General features: G+C 42.8%; 1 protein-coding gene and 1 pseudogene across 27 annotated transcripts in view; one reads left to right on the top strand and one right to left on the bottom strand.

Annotated features, from left to right (window-relative positions):
• The window catches only part of KALRN (kalirin RhoGEF kinase), a 653,674-nt gene that overhangs the window by 465,616 nt on the left and 172,997 nt on the right, over positions 1-15,061 (bottom strand). The window lies entirely within an intron of this gene.
• On the top strand, positions 5,437-5,822 carry LOC142870612 (large ribosomal subunit protein eL22 pseudogene; annotated as a pseudogene).

Below are 15,061 nucleotides of genomic sequence, written 5' to 3'. Positions count from 1 at the left end.
CAGTTGGAAAGTCCTTTCTAAGGTCTCGCTGAGGTCCTGTTAGGGGGCTGGAGGCAGAGCTTGGGGCTCACAAAGAATGGAGAATAAAGATGTGCCTGGAGAAACAGTAGCCTCAGGAGGCAAAGGACATCCCAGCACAGTGTGAGATGTGTGGGAAGGAAGGACCTAGCTTACACGCACACAAAACCCCAGGCTAGCACACTCTACCCTATCATTTAACCCAAGTACCCCACGAGGGCACTTGGGAAGAACCACCCACACTCATAACCCTTGGAGCTGTAACTGAGGTCTCTGTTATGTATCACCATGAGGGACACAACACAGATGGACCCTGGTGAGCGGTTCTAAGTCAGCTCAGTAAGACAGAACCAGGGACCATGGATACCTCTGCTGGTGCCTTTCTCTATATTTGGAACCCAAATCTGACAATCTACAGAGGACAGCAACATGCTGAGCAGAACCATCCCACTCAATCCCTCTATCTCTAAACATTAGCTGTTTCAAGAGACCCATCTGGGAATTTTGGCAACAACCAAGGATTAAGATCACTGGCCTAGGGAAAGGAAATGGGCCTGTTGCACACTGAACCAAGGAGGAAGAGAGATGTGTCCGTAGAATGTCAGTTTCTGTGGTCAGAGGGCATGCCCTAACGTAAAACAAATTTCCAAAGTATCTCTGACCATTTCATTTCTTTCTTAATTTTATTTTGTTACCAAATGAAGACAGTGAGCCTTTTTTTATTCATAAATTGCTTCTTTTTACAAATTGACAGAGAACCAGCTACAAGGCTCACTTTGAGAAGACCTTGGACAATAGAAGAAGAAAGCAAAATTATAAAAAGAAAGCTCTAACTTCAAAGACTATAGGCATTGTTTTGTTCTTTCTATCCTTGGTTTCTACAGATATTTACACTCTAATCTTATTTTCCACACAGAAAAACAACTAAACCTCACCAAAGAAGACTAATTAGGATCAATACAAATTATATAGAACTTACAAGTAGATATACAGAATGTTTTCATCCTCATGCAATAAGGTGGCATTTCAGCTTCCTTGGCAGGAGGAGTCCTATTAGGCTTTATTCACTAGACAAGTGTCATCTTTAACTAGCACATGAATTGTTCGTGTAAAATGATGCTTCCACACCAAAATAAATTATTTTCATATGCGAAATATACCTTTCTATACATCAGTTTTAAAACACTTTCTTCTACATCACTATGCATTCTATTAATTTTTACAGAAAAAAAAGTAATATGAAAAGTTAAATTTCAGTCCTGTCTTCTTCCAGGTTATTTATAAATTCAAAAACAGCAGGCCCAAACTAATGAGATTTTACTGTATAAAGAGAATCCACATAACCCTCTTCTCTCCTAAACTCCTGTCCTATTTTCTCCACTGTCTTTCCTCTCCTCCCCTGCTGTGTTAAAGTATACAAGAGGGCCCTAATTCCAAACAGTTCCCATACCTTAAGAGTTTCAAATCTGCTATGATGGAAGCAAAAGGTTCCTTGTCCTGTGCCTTCCCCACTCCCACAGAAGGAGAAGCAGCTCCAAATCTCATCCTTCACACAAACTCATTGTCCCCCACCTCTTCCTTCTCCCCTCCAGGGTCCAGGACTGAGAGAAGACATGTGGCTGTCCAGACAGCCTGCAATCATGGGCTCCAGTAAATATCAGTATCTTGAGTTGGGCTGTTCTAAGATTCCTAGGGCTTCCACTTCCCAGGCCAGAGTCCTTCTCCAATCAGACCACAGCAGGGCTATCTGCCTTGTTGTGTGCCCACCATAAGACAACCTAAAGTGTCCAGATTGGCAAAATCCTTAACTAGAGAATAATCATTTTCAATAACAACAAGATTTTTCACATTATAAAAGGATTTGCTTCAGGGTCTCTGTAAATAAAATTCTTTAGTGACTTGAATTAATTTTCCATTTGCCAAAAAATTGAATTACAAATAACTTTTCAACAATATATGTATTATGTAAAGCCAAGTAGAGCTAAACTAATTAGCCCAGCAGCTCATAAATTGGTAACCTTGTGTATAAAACCTATTTGCACTGGCTGAAGATCCAATGTATCAATTCCCCCAGGGCCCTTGTGAAACCAGCTGTTGGAATAAATAAGAAAGGGTAAGTTTATTGAATGCTAACTGAAACAGGACCAAAGATGAAATAGCAACATCTTTTCACTATCAGATACCTGCCTTGGTAGACTCATAGTAAATGTTCAATAAATATTTGATGAAAGAATAAATGAATGAATGAAATGTTAACCCTTCGTAAAATGACTTACACAAGGTCAGTGGCCTCATCTGTCACACCAAGCACTGGTGATCTGAGCACATAGTCTCCAGGGTATCACTTAGCTCTAATACTCTGAGACTTTCTCAACCTTTTCTTCATATTTATTGGCCTTTAAGATCCTCAGTTTATCAGATCAATATGCTTTGAAAGGAAGTACTGGGAACAAATTCTCTAACAAGATTTACTGTACCTTGGGAAGATAAAAGGACCCTTTCCTGGCTTCCCAGCCCATTCTTTCCCAGAATCAGGTTAGGGATTGGAATGCTGAGGGCAGGTCACTTCATTTTGCAGGTAGCCCAAATTGTCAAAATGAGAGAATACAGATGGAAGAACTTCTGTGAGGCATACACACCTTGAGGAGGCAGGCTTACACTGCAATTGCTATTTCTAATAGCAAAGTATATTTGATAGAACTATTATACTACAAACTCTAGGCCAATCATAGACCAGAGTTTCCTCCTTTAAAATGAAAGCCTGTTGAAACAGTAGGCTCCTTACTACCTTTAAAGAAGGCCCAAGAAGAAATAAAAATTCCTAAGCTCTTGGAATGACTGCAGGAAACAAACAAACAAACAACCAAAATCAGAGGGCACCCTTATGGACCTGACCCAATGTGTGTGTTGTGCTGCTTTGTAAGGACAAAGGCATGCTTCACTGGCATTCAGTGCTAATCCCACCCCATTCGTGTCCTGCTGTTGTCAGAATTACAAGCCTGCTGTTCCGTTAATTAGCAAAGTTGAAATGCTCTACATCTATTAGGGAAGTACAAATTACCACCACCATCTCTCCAGGATCTTCCAGCATGGGTCTTCTCCAAGCCCCACTTTTGCTCTTCCTTGCTCCAAATGTTTTATGCTTACTTTGCTGCTGCCTGTTCCTCTTCACATGTTCCTAGTCACCATTTCCCATGTTGGAAAATGGTAATCATCCTCACTTTGGCTCCCAGCCTCTGTGTGGCCCCATGTGGCAATGGAAGTCCTGGCCCTTGTGCCAAGGGCCCTGTCCATAGTTTTGTGGGTCTGAAACAGCAGTAAATTCCTCAGGGCAACAGGGATTCACCACTATTCCACATGAATAGCAGTTGCTTGTGCTCCATGCTGACTTCCTTCAGAAAGCAATCCTGATTTTAATAAGCAAAGAAACAAACAACTGAGTGAGCATTTATTGAGCATTTAGAGGTACAAGCTGCCAGAGTACCCATGGATTGCTCTTTGTTTCCTTTTGGTACTCAGTCACACACCTTAATTTGCACTTATTTAGAAGTTACTATGTAAGTATTCTAATGTTGCTTCAAGGAGGCCTGAGCCCAGTTCCACCAATAACACTGAACATTGACCAATGCTCAGATTTCTGCCTCCTCTTCCTACTCTGTCCCTTTGATGTCCAGCATAACAGCCTTGCTCAAAATGGCACTGAGACACCGAATGATGTGCTGCACAAAAGAGACCTGGCTTACTATTGAGAGTTTCAAGAGCTCATTTTGCCGGACCTTAATTTGGTTGTAATTTTGACATTTTTCTACTCCCAAGGTCATTCTTTCATCAAGTCTTTATGGAGCACTTACTGTTTGCTAAACCTTATGTCAGGCATGGGCAATCCTAAGACAAATAAGAAATGGATCCTCCTCTCTAGGAGGCCTCCAAGCTGAGGAGGACAAGTATGCAAGTAGGAAAACTAGAGAGCTGTTGTCAGAGACAGGATGTCACCAGTATGCAATGCAAGGGGGCGCAAAGGAAAGGCTTATTAATGTGAGTCCTAAAGCCTTGCTACTCAAAGTAATAAGCATCACCTACCATCTTGCTAGAAAGGCAGAATCTCAGGTCCTACCCCAACCTACAGAATCAGAACCTGCATTTAAACAAGAAACTCTGGTGCATCATATATACGTTACATTTTGGGAAGCTCTGTACTAAAGTATCTCTTCTCATTCCAAAGCTGCCTCAGAGGCAGAGACAAGAGAAAAGCATCCTTTAGTCTTGCCTAAATAGGACCTCTAAAATCTCATCTAGCACTTCTCTTCTCCCCTTCTGCCCCCATCATTGCAAGACCCCTCACTACTGCCCAGGGATCCCAGAGATTCAGCCATTATCCTGTTACCATTATTAAAATTCAGCACTAGAATTAAAAAAGCTATCTGGGAGAGAGATAATTTCCCTGTTCAGGGTATTAAGACTAGACATGTCTTATTTTTTGGTGGTAGGAATGTTTATGAATAACAACTATCCAAGCTGCTCAGAATTTTGGTAACTTAAACCACTCCTTCATGTATCAGATACTTTAATTTCACAACAAATATCCCTCCCTACTCTCAAGAGCTCTGCCTTCTCTAACTGCTCTCAGTACCATAGATATTGTCACTGATCATATTTACAAAGATGCCATTTCTGAGATGGCCCTGTAGGACAGAGGAGTCAGTTTAGGCCTCTTGATCTTACCTCTACCCCCACTACAGATGCAAAGTCCTAAATCATGGGAAATATTGGACAAGAAACAGAGGAAGGAGAAGTATCCTCACCTGGGGAGCTCCACATCAGAGAACACAGTGCTCATCTCAGGCATTTCTCTCCCTGGGAGTGGAAACCCGATTTTGGCCCTCTGAGAGTTTCCAGCCTAATAAAATATTCAGTACCCATTTCCCCAGACACTAGGAAGTTCTACACAAAAAACAAATTAAGATTCTGAGATTTTGATAAAGGCCTTCTCACCCTGCCCCCGACCTGACCATCCTTTATGCACTCTACCCTGGTGCCATTAACACTGAAGTTACCCGAACAGAAGCCTGGGAAACACCCTGGACTCCTCCTCCTCCTTCACCACACATATTGATTCAGTTGCTCAGCTCTGTTGATTCCACCTCTTAAACTGCTCCCTAATCTATCATTTCCTCTGTGCTGTTTCCTGACCTTCTCATCAAGTTGAGCTGTCCTTGGTTATACCTTATACTCTATCACTCATGGATCCTGAATGGCATTTATGTGTTTTCATTTTACTCCCTATTAACTGATCCTAATGCCTTGAGGACAGGGACCGTGTTGTCTACTCTTTGTTTTACTCCAGTATCTAGCACAGAGCCTGTCCCACAAAAGCAACTCAAGAAATACTGATACTCCCTTTCTGCCTCTGCTGCCACCATGGTACCCTCGAAAAAGCTTGTGGCAAAGGGGTACAAAATAAAGAAGCAAGTGTTGAAGTTCACTCCTGATTGCACCTACCCTGTAGAAGATGGAATCATGGATGCTGCTAATTTTGAGCAGCTTTTTCAAGAGAGAACCAAAGTGAATGGAGAAGCTGGGAATCTCAGGGAAGGGGTTGTGACCATCGAGAGAAGCAAGAGCAAGATCACTGTCACTTCTGAGGTGCCTCTTTCTAAAAGGTATTTGAAATATCTCACAAAAAATATTTGAAGAAGAACAATCTACATGATTGGTTGTGTGTAGTTGCTAACAGCAAAGAGAGTTATGAATTACATTACTTCCAAATTAACCGAGATGAAGAAGAGGAGGGAGATGAGGATTAAAATTCATTTATTTGGAAGATTTTGTATAAGTTCTTGAATAGAACTTGGGAACTAAAAAAAAAGGAAAGAAAGAAATACTGACACTGAGCACACACAGGTCCTAAGAAGACAAAGTAAGAGTGGGGGCCGGGCGCGGTGGCTCACGCCTGTAATCCTAGCTCTCTGGGAGGCCGAGGCGGGCGGATTGCTCGAGGTCAGGAGTTCGAAACCAGCCTGAGCAAGAGCGAGACCCCGTCTCTACTATAAATAGAAAGAAATTAATTGGCCAACTAATATATATATACAAAAAATTAGCCGGGCATGGTGGCGAATGCCTGTAGTCCCAGCTACTTGGGAGGCTGAGGCAGGAGGAATGCTTGAGCCCAGGAGTTTGAGGTTGCTGTGAGCTAGGCTGACACCACGGCACTCACTCTAGCCTGGGCAATAAAGTGAGACTCTGTCTCAAAAAAAAAAAAAAAGAGTGGAGAGTTGGAGGTGATCCATCAGGGCAGGCTCCCCAGAGGAGGTGATATTTGAACTAGGTTTTAAATAAGGGAAGGGCCAAGGAATAGTGGGAAACAGCACATGCCATGGCAGAGAAGAAGAGGCAAAGAAACCGCGTGCCACAGATGAAGAGATTTTGCTGACTGCACAGAAAAGCAGAGTTAGGATGATGGAAAGGAGGACTTGGAAGAGGTGAGTGTCTCTGTGATCCAACTCCCAGTAGGGCAGACTCCTGGGAAGGCATTAGCAAAGATGTGGCTGTAAGTGCCTTCAGACAGTCAGAGAGCTGAGTGGATGCTGCAGCAAAGGGTGGAATCTGGCTGGTCCAGAGGAAGGCTGTAGCTCCTGAACAGGGCTGGATCCAGCAGGCTCTGCCCTCTACCTCCCAGTCAAATTCTGCAGTCTTCGAGAATTGAAAAGGTTGGAACACGTGGCCTCTGCTGAGGCCGGTGGTGGAATGTGGAACCAGGGGGCACTGCAACTTTGTCTCTTTTGGTCTTCTCCCTAAGTCCCAAGAGAGGCAGGAAGGATGTTTGTCAGTTACCTCCTGGGACCTGCCAGGCCAGGAGTAGGCTATAGTTTGTATAAGACCTCATGAAGATATTATATGGAACAGAATTATAAAGGGAAGGGACTTAAGGTCCTGGCCCCTTCTGTGTAGAAAACAGATGGGCAAAGACCTTGGAGAAGACACTGTCAGCATACCTGGGATTGGTAGGGAATCTATTAGTGGGCAGGATCGCCATTCCTCTCGTTCTCCTTTCTCTCATCCCCTCCTTTCCAATGTTGACACAAGAGAAGAAGTGGCAAGAGTTGGAGAAAAGGATAAGAAAAAGGGGTGAGAGCAAGAGATAAAGAGCTGGAGAGAAAGATACATGTGCACATACATGTGCATGCAGAAATGGAGGTGAATGTTTTTCTCTCCTCTTTACAGATGCTAATGAGCTATTAAGGAAACTGCCTGTTGAAAAACTCCTCCAGCAACTATAAATATGTTCCTTGGAGCTCTCCTTAAAACAACTACCACAGAGACAGGAAGTGTGTCCTGAGAGGAAAGAATGAACCTGGCAGAGAGACTAGGCAGCCTGATGTCAGCAGCAGAACACCCAGCACGGTGTGGAGACCCACACACCTCTTCCTGACCTTGGAATCCATCATGCCCAATCGGGCCAACTCCCCACAGTTGTAGTCCCTCATCATTGTCACCCAAAAATGCCAAACAACCTGGGGCCATCCCTCCTCCCCACGTGGCAGGCATGCAGGAAGGATGGTGTGGCACAGTTCTCCTCCCCAGCCATGGGACTTCTAAGCAAAGGACGTTCAGGAGCCTCTATTAACCTGATGTCAATGCAAAAGGAGAGAGGGGGAAAGGGGTTTCTTTCCTTGTGAGTTGCTAAATACTGAGCTTTTCTAAGCAAACTGACCAGGCCTCATGCAAGGTGAGGCAGTAGCCAGGGACCTGAGATGATAACCCGATTGGGCAGTCTTTAAGCTGGAGAGAAGCAATGTCCACCTTCTCTCAACTCTGACATGTATTTAAACTTCATTTCTCAAAATAACCATTTTCTGCCCTGCACTATAGTAAGCTGTATACTTTCCCCAAGACACCTTCACCACTGCTCCACCACACCCAGGCTGAGCTCGTGCCTCCTTCTCTGTGTATCACATGACATGTCCCTCACTGTTATGCTACTGTCCACTACCAGATCTGGCTCAATCACTAGATTCCGAGCCCCTTGAGGGCAGGGACTGGTGCTCATATCAGTATCTTCAGTGCCTGGCACACAGCTGGTGCTCAATGAGTGACCCAGAGCTGAGTCTTTCCCAACCACAGTGCCATGATGCCTTTCCTAAAAAAGGTACTTAACATTAATAACTGTTGTGCCTCCACCCCTGGTGCCTCTCTGTGCTTATTTCTACTCCCACTCTCATGCTTCTACATGCACTCTAATTGTGGCCAATTTCAATACTAACTTTCTAAAGTCAATATTAGATATAAAGGCCTGGCTAATGGGCTACATTTGAAGAGCAAAAATTTGTAACACTTGCCATTGCTAAATTAGCTCTATTAAAGATCACTAATAATTAGCACTTTAAACATGTGGGTAACGCCTCTCTAAGCCCAGCTAATGAGCAAATCCTTTCTGTTTATTCTTCACAAGATTTAATATTAGCTCAAGTTGAGACTTCAGCTGCAATACACACGGGCTCACTCACACACTCGTCCTCCCACCCTCCCTCCCCTGAGAAGTTGACAATTCGAGTGTAATTCAGACATAAGAAAATGGCCACTTCAAAAGTGATAATATCCACCCACCATTTTTTTATAAGCTGATTCTTTTTTAACTGATCAGGTTTATTTAAAGTGCTCGTACATCATGGGTAGTGGTGATGGTGGTAGATTTATTGTCTTTTTTGTTACATTGAGCATTGGTCTTGGATGGGTCCTCATAGTAACAGAACATTAGCCTGTCAGTGATGAATATGAATCAACTGTTGAATGTTAGCAGTATATTTGCTGCTATATTTAGAGAGAGTTACAAAGGTGCTCAGAGGGAAAGGTGTGTGCTGTGGAAGGTCAGACGTATATATAAGGCTTGCTCCTTAGGACCCTCACTCTCAGCCCCCCTCCTCTTGCCCCCAGCATGACTATTAATAGCACTTAACCACTTCAGTACCAGCGTCGACTATAGTCGATAGCCACAGATGAACATGCACAGCGACTTTAGCCAACAACTGTGATATGACTTTTTTAAGTTTTATTTATCAAAATAAAATTGTGAATATTTAAAAATAATGTAATGAAAACATATATGTATACGTTACCTATTCTGATTTACAAGTAAAGCTGCCTATAAAGTAAAACAAGCTTTCAGTTCTTTAAAGCTTTCCTCATCACACAAGAGCAAAATGGATTCATCATCAATGCACAGCACAAACTATCGTGCGGACTATGAGTGCCAGCTATGGGCAAGGTTTCGCAGCCAGTGAGCTCTATACCGAAGTAGTTAATTTATTCAGGGCACAAAGACTAGTTAGAGATGAAACTGCTGATATGAAAAGCCAACTTTGGGCTCTGTAATTATAGAAGGCACACTAGCAGGCATCTAAACATGACATGGCCCAGCACCTCTCCTCCCACTAGCTCCCACCCAATCCCCATGGCCTGAAATTCAGGTGTGGGTGGCATTAAAGCAACAATGGCTGACGGAAGAGCTCAGGGCAGGAGACCCTCATGGGCAGCTCCTGGAGCAGTCTCTCTCAACTTAGCCCAGAGCTTCTCCCTGTTCCCACCACCACTCTTTCTGATCCCACAACTGTGCCCCTCCTGCCAGTGTAACCACCACAACCATCTGTGAGAACATCGTAGGGACACACTGGGCACAGACTGGACACAGGTCCACCACAGTAGGGCCAAAGTAACCAGGTTTGCAGAACTGCAGGTGCAGCCTGACAGGTAAAGGACACATCCAAAGGTCATATTACTGAACAAACTAGCAAACTAAAACATACTTTCCCCCTTCAAGGATGTGCGTGCTGCTGTCCTTGGTCCTGAATTAGTGTGTAGTCACTGCTCAGAGTGGCTGCTGTCCAGGCAGTTCCAGGATATATGAAACAAATTAAGAAAGAGGCAGAGATGAAAGAGGCATTAAGATATATCAGGGAGATAAATGTAAAGAAGCATTGGAGGGAAACAAATACAGAGAGATTACTGAAGAAAGTAAAAAGGCTTGCTTTGGTATTGTTTTCAAACAATCTCAGTAGACAAGAAAGGCCTGTGCACATACCCCACAGACAAACACACGTAGCTCCCATGGAAATGAGACAGCATGAATCCTATATGGCCCCAGTATAATGTTTAGGTTTCCAGATAAACTGGCTAGCCATATTTGAGGTAGTTGGGTTGGCCATTGAAAGATTCCTAGAATCCTAGAATTCCTAGAATTCCTAGAATTCTGTGTGTTTTTTTTTTATTTTTTTAAGACAGAGTCTGGCTCTGTTGCCCGGACTAGAGTGCCATGGTATCAGCCTGGCTCACAGCAACATCAAACTCCTGGGCTTAAGTGATCCTGCTGCCTCAGCCTCCCAAGTAGCTAGGACTAAAGGCATGTATCACCATGCCCGGCTAATTTTTTCTGTAAAGATATATATATAAATTTTTTTTTAGTTGTCCAGATAATTTCTTTCTATTTTTAGTAGAGATGGGGTCTCACTTTTGCTCAGGCTGGTCTCAAACTCCTGACCTTCAGCAATCCACCTGCCTCGGCCTCTCAGAGTGCTAGGATTACAGGTGCGAGCCACCATGCCCAGCCGATTCCTAGAGTTTAAAGCAAATTTTTAGTCTCTCCCTAAGTTATTGTGTTGGGTATCTAAACATACCCAATTCAATTCAATAAATATTTGTTAAGTACCTACATGTTCCAGGCCAAGTTCCAATCACTGTAGGTACAAAGGTAAATAATATAGAGTTCCTGGACTTAAGGGATTTCTCATTTAGGGGGAGACTCACACATCAACATGTAATTTCGATATTACATAAGAAATATAATATAGAAGAACAAATACTCAGATAATCCCAAAGGGATAATAAAACTCCATTTCTAAAAAAGCATCTAAAATGTGAAAAAGCTGTAACAAGAGAAGAAACAAAAGATTACAGGATTATCATCAAAGTCCTGGATTGGACAGGATAGTGGGGATTATTGAGGTCTCTCTGGTAGGCAGAGGGGAGCAGAAGAGAGTAACTAAGACAGTGGGTTTTCTCCCCATGACTTAGACCCTCTGCAGATTAACAAAGAGACAAGTTAATGTTTGCCAGTGATAAGCAACAAAGCTTTCTCCATGGACCTGACATAGCCAGGTTCAAGCATGAGCCAGGAAATGGCCACAATCAGAAGAGAGTCTGACTCATAATGCCTACTATTTCTCTAGAAGGAAGCTGTAACAATGTAAACTGCTAAACAGAAAATCAGGGGTGATCTTAATATCTCATGAAGCTAAAATCCTTCTCCAGAATTATGGGAAAAAATGAAAGGTAACCTAGGTAACCCTCAACTCTGCTCAGCAGAGGACAGACTAAGCTATACATTCCTGGAACACCTGGTAAACTGAGGGAGGCCTCCAAACCTTGCCTCAAAGATATATGTGGTGGGGGAAGGCCATGAACATCATGAAATGGTATGCAAATCATTTTGCATATATGTCCTTATGTATGTATTTTTCTGAGAGAGAATCTGTATAAGACCAGTTTTCATTGATTTTCAAGAGGGCCTATAGCTCCCTAAATGGTTGAGAACCACTGGTCTAAGGCAAAGTCAAAATTAGACCTTACAATTTACCTTGGTTTCTAACCACTAGATCCTATCACCCAGCCTCCCTCACGTCCCACTTTTTGACACTCATAGCTTAGCATGGACCCAATCTGTGGTTGGGTTGACAGAGAAAGAACTATGAAATGACTTAGACTCCTTGGCTTATGTAAAAGGAAACTGAGGCTGGTGACGGGGGGCAGTGAAGGCTGTGGGCAGCCTAAGGATAAGCTTTATTAGAGGTGGTTCTCTCTCATTACGGAGTTACTGAGGGCTGGAAGAACTGAGGTTAAACAAAAAATAAGTTTTATAGACACTTAGGCAATGCCTTTCCTGGAAGCCTTCTAAATTGCAGAAACTGCTGCTGACAGAGAGATGACTACTTGACCTAAGACCTCTCCTGGAGCCATGACTCCAGGTCAAGATTAGAGCCAGCAAAGGGAATTTGCAAACTTATTTAACAAGATCCCCGGGAGCCTGGGTCATGGTAGGATAAGAAAGGGATTCTCAAGTATTTCTAATCAGGCAGCCAGAGTAGGGCATCCCTGTCTACTATCTGCTCAACATGCCATCTTCTGTATGAGGTTGCGAGCTCTCCCAGGACAGGTGTGCCTTGAGAGCAGCTCACAGCCCCGAGTCAAGCACAGGCTTGAGATTTAGATGGAAGTGTGGCTCCCAGTTCCAGTACTTATCAGCTGTGTGCTTTTGGACAACTTAACCTTTCTGGATCTTTATTTCCTTATCAAGATAAGAATACCTACTTCATAGGCTGTTGTGATGATTAAAGGAGAAATCCTATTTGAAGGTACCAGACACATAGCTGATACTAAGTAAACATAACACTCCTTACATCTTCCCTATTCATCTTGGTATCTTTTGCATAGGGATACATAGTAGATGCTCAATAATAAGTGTTGCTGATTACATGAATGTATGAGTAAATGAGTAAGTGATTGAAGTAAACTCAGAAAATGGCAGCTAAAAACTGCCTCATCTTCCCACTACACACCTGTAAGCCACACTGCTCATACCCATGTATGTGGTTCCTCTGAATCTTTATTATTTTCCTCTTATACCCAGTCCAGGCTATTTGGTGAGCACTCCAGTCACTCCTGTTCCAATAGCCAGGTTCACCAGAAGTAAAGGAAAGGCCCCTGTTCCCAAAGGGAGACCAGCTGCTCAACTGATGGCATGATTGCCCCTCCCCTCCTGTGTCCAGAGGGCTAAGGCCATAGGCACCCCTCCCACACCAGGCTCTATGTATTAGTGCCTGTAGCCAGCAGGCCTTGTTCCTTCTTTTACCAATGCCTCTTCCTCCTGCCATTATGAGGCTGGGTTCCACAAAAAGATGCACATGTGTAGGTGGCATTTCTAAGAAGCATGCCTACTGAAAAACACATCCTGATAGCAAGACCACCCTCTGAGATGAGGCAGCCCCCAAATCTACCAGTAGGCTACCTTCAGAGATCCGTGAGGAGAGCTCTGAGGAGATTCTGTGCCCTGTGGGTCATTTCCTTGGTTGGCCTGGAGTTGTCAGGCTGTTGTGAATGAGGGAAGTTCACAGAGAAAGGAGAGCTAGAGAGATTAAGTTGCCCCTTACACACAGAGCTAGGTGAGGAGGCACAAGGGAGTGGTGAATACAAATCCAGGTGAGTCAGACCCTAAAATCTATCTGCTACATGTAGAATAAATGTCCCCAAGTTGCTTAGATCCTCAGTTCCATGCTCTCTGAAATGATTTCCTCATCAATTCTCCAGCACTCAGAATTTTCCCCAGTAATCTGAACAGAAGACCTTCAGGAGGCTGGGACTCCTGGTCTTCTCCAGCTCCCTGGAAAAGAGAAGACCCTGCCATGATCAGGGAGCCATGAGGTTGTCCTACCCATGGATAAATGTGCACATGTGCTCAGAACACAGCTTCTATGCTAAGACCACAATAATGTTAAGTCAAGGAGTAGAGGGGTTTATTACAGCTTTATACTATTGAAAAATCAGAAACAACCTACATGTTCACCACAGTTAAATAAACTGTGGCATATCTACTCAAAGCACCCATTAAATGTTACACTATGAAGAATAACTAATGCCTTGAGAAACTTCATGGTACATTGTTAAGTGGGAAAATCAGATTATAAAACAGTATGTACAACCTTATCCCAATCATTCATAAATATATATGTATGTATGTGTATATATATATATATATATATATATATATATATATATATATATAAAGTCTGTGTATGTATTTAAAACTCACATAAATACATGTAAACAGGCCGGGCACGGTGGCTCACGCCTGTAATCCTAGCTCTCTGGGAGGCCGAGGCGGGCGGATTGCTCAAGGTCAGGAGTTCAAAACCAGCCTGAGCAAGAGCGAGACCCCGTCTCTACTATCAATAGAAAGAAATTAATTGGCCAACTGATATGTATATAAAAAATTAGCCGGGCATGGTGGCTCATGCCTGTAGTCCCAGCTACTCGGGAGGCTGAGGCAGGAGGATCGCTCGAGCCCAGGAGTGTGAGGTTGCTGTGAGCTAGGCTGACGCCACGGCACTCACTCTAGCCTGGACAACAAAGCGAGACTCTGTCTCAAAAAAAAAAAAAAAAATACATGTAAACAATAGTTATCTCTAGAAAGTGGGATTATGGCTTTTGTCAATTTTTTTTGTTGTTGTTGTTGTTTTCTGAGACAGAGTCTCACTTTGTTGACCCAGCTGGAGTGCAGTAGTGTCATCATAGCTCACTGTAACCTCAAACTCCTAGACTCAAGCAATCCTCCTACATTAGCCTCCCAAATAGGTGGGACTACAGGCATATGCCACCACACCCAGCTAATTTTTTCTATTTTTTGTAGAGATGAGGTATGACTATGTTGCAGAGGCTGGTCTCAAACTCTTGTCCTCAAGCTATCCTCCCACCTCTAGCTCCCAAATTTCTGGGATTACAGGCATGAGCTACCAGGCCTGCTTATTAATGCTTCTTTAATGTTTTTCTATTTCAAATTTTTCTTGTTTATTTTGAAATAATTGGAGAAGAACAAATTCCTTCTTTTGTATATTTATCCTGCATATATAGGCTCTTTGTAAAATATTCATGCACTTAAAAAGTTTAATAATTAGGTTGGGGTTATGATAACAACTGCAAACTGTCTTTTAAAAACAAACTTATTTAAGGTCTAGGACACCTGTGTAGAGCAACTGTTCACTCTGTGATGTGATCCCGTGGCAAAAAATAAAAAAAAAAATTGGCTACCATGCATCATAAAGTTGTCTTATAATTAAAATAACCAAAGTCCTAATGAGCTATAAAAGAAAACTCCACTTTTCATTAAATGTCATTCAAATATTTGCCATGTATGCAAACATGGTTTATCCCTTTGAAATGCAAGACATAAAAGAAGATTCAAGTATTATAATAAAGTTCGAATAAAATTAACATGTTTTTA

Source organism: Microcebus murinus, chromosome 1 (genome assembly GCF_040939455.1).
Source record: "Microcebus murinus isolate Inina chromosome 1, M.murinus_Inina_mat1.0, whole genome shotgun sequence".
NCBI lineage: Eukaryota > Metazoa > Chordata > Mammalia > Primates > Cheirogaleidae > Microcebus > Microcebus murinus.
This window is presented reverse-complemented; position numbering and strand designations above follow the sequence as displayed.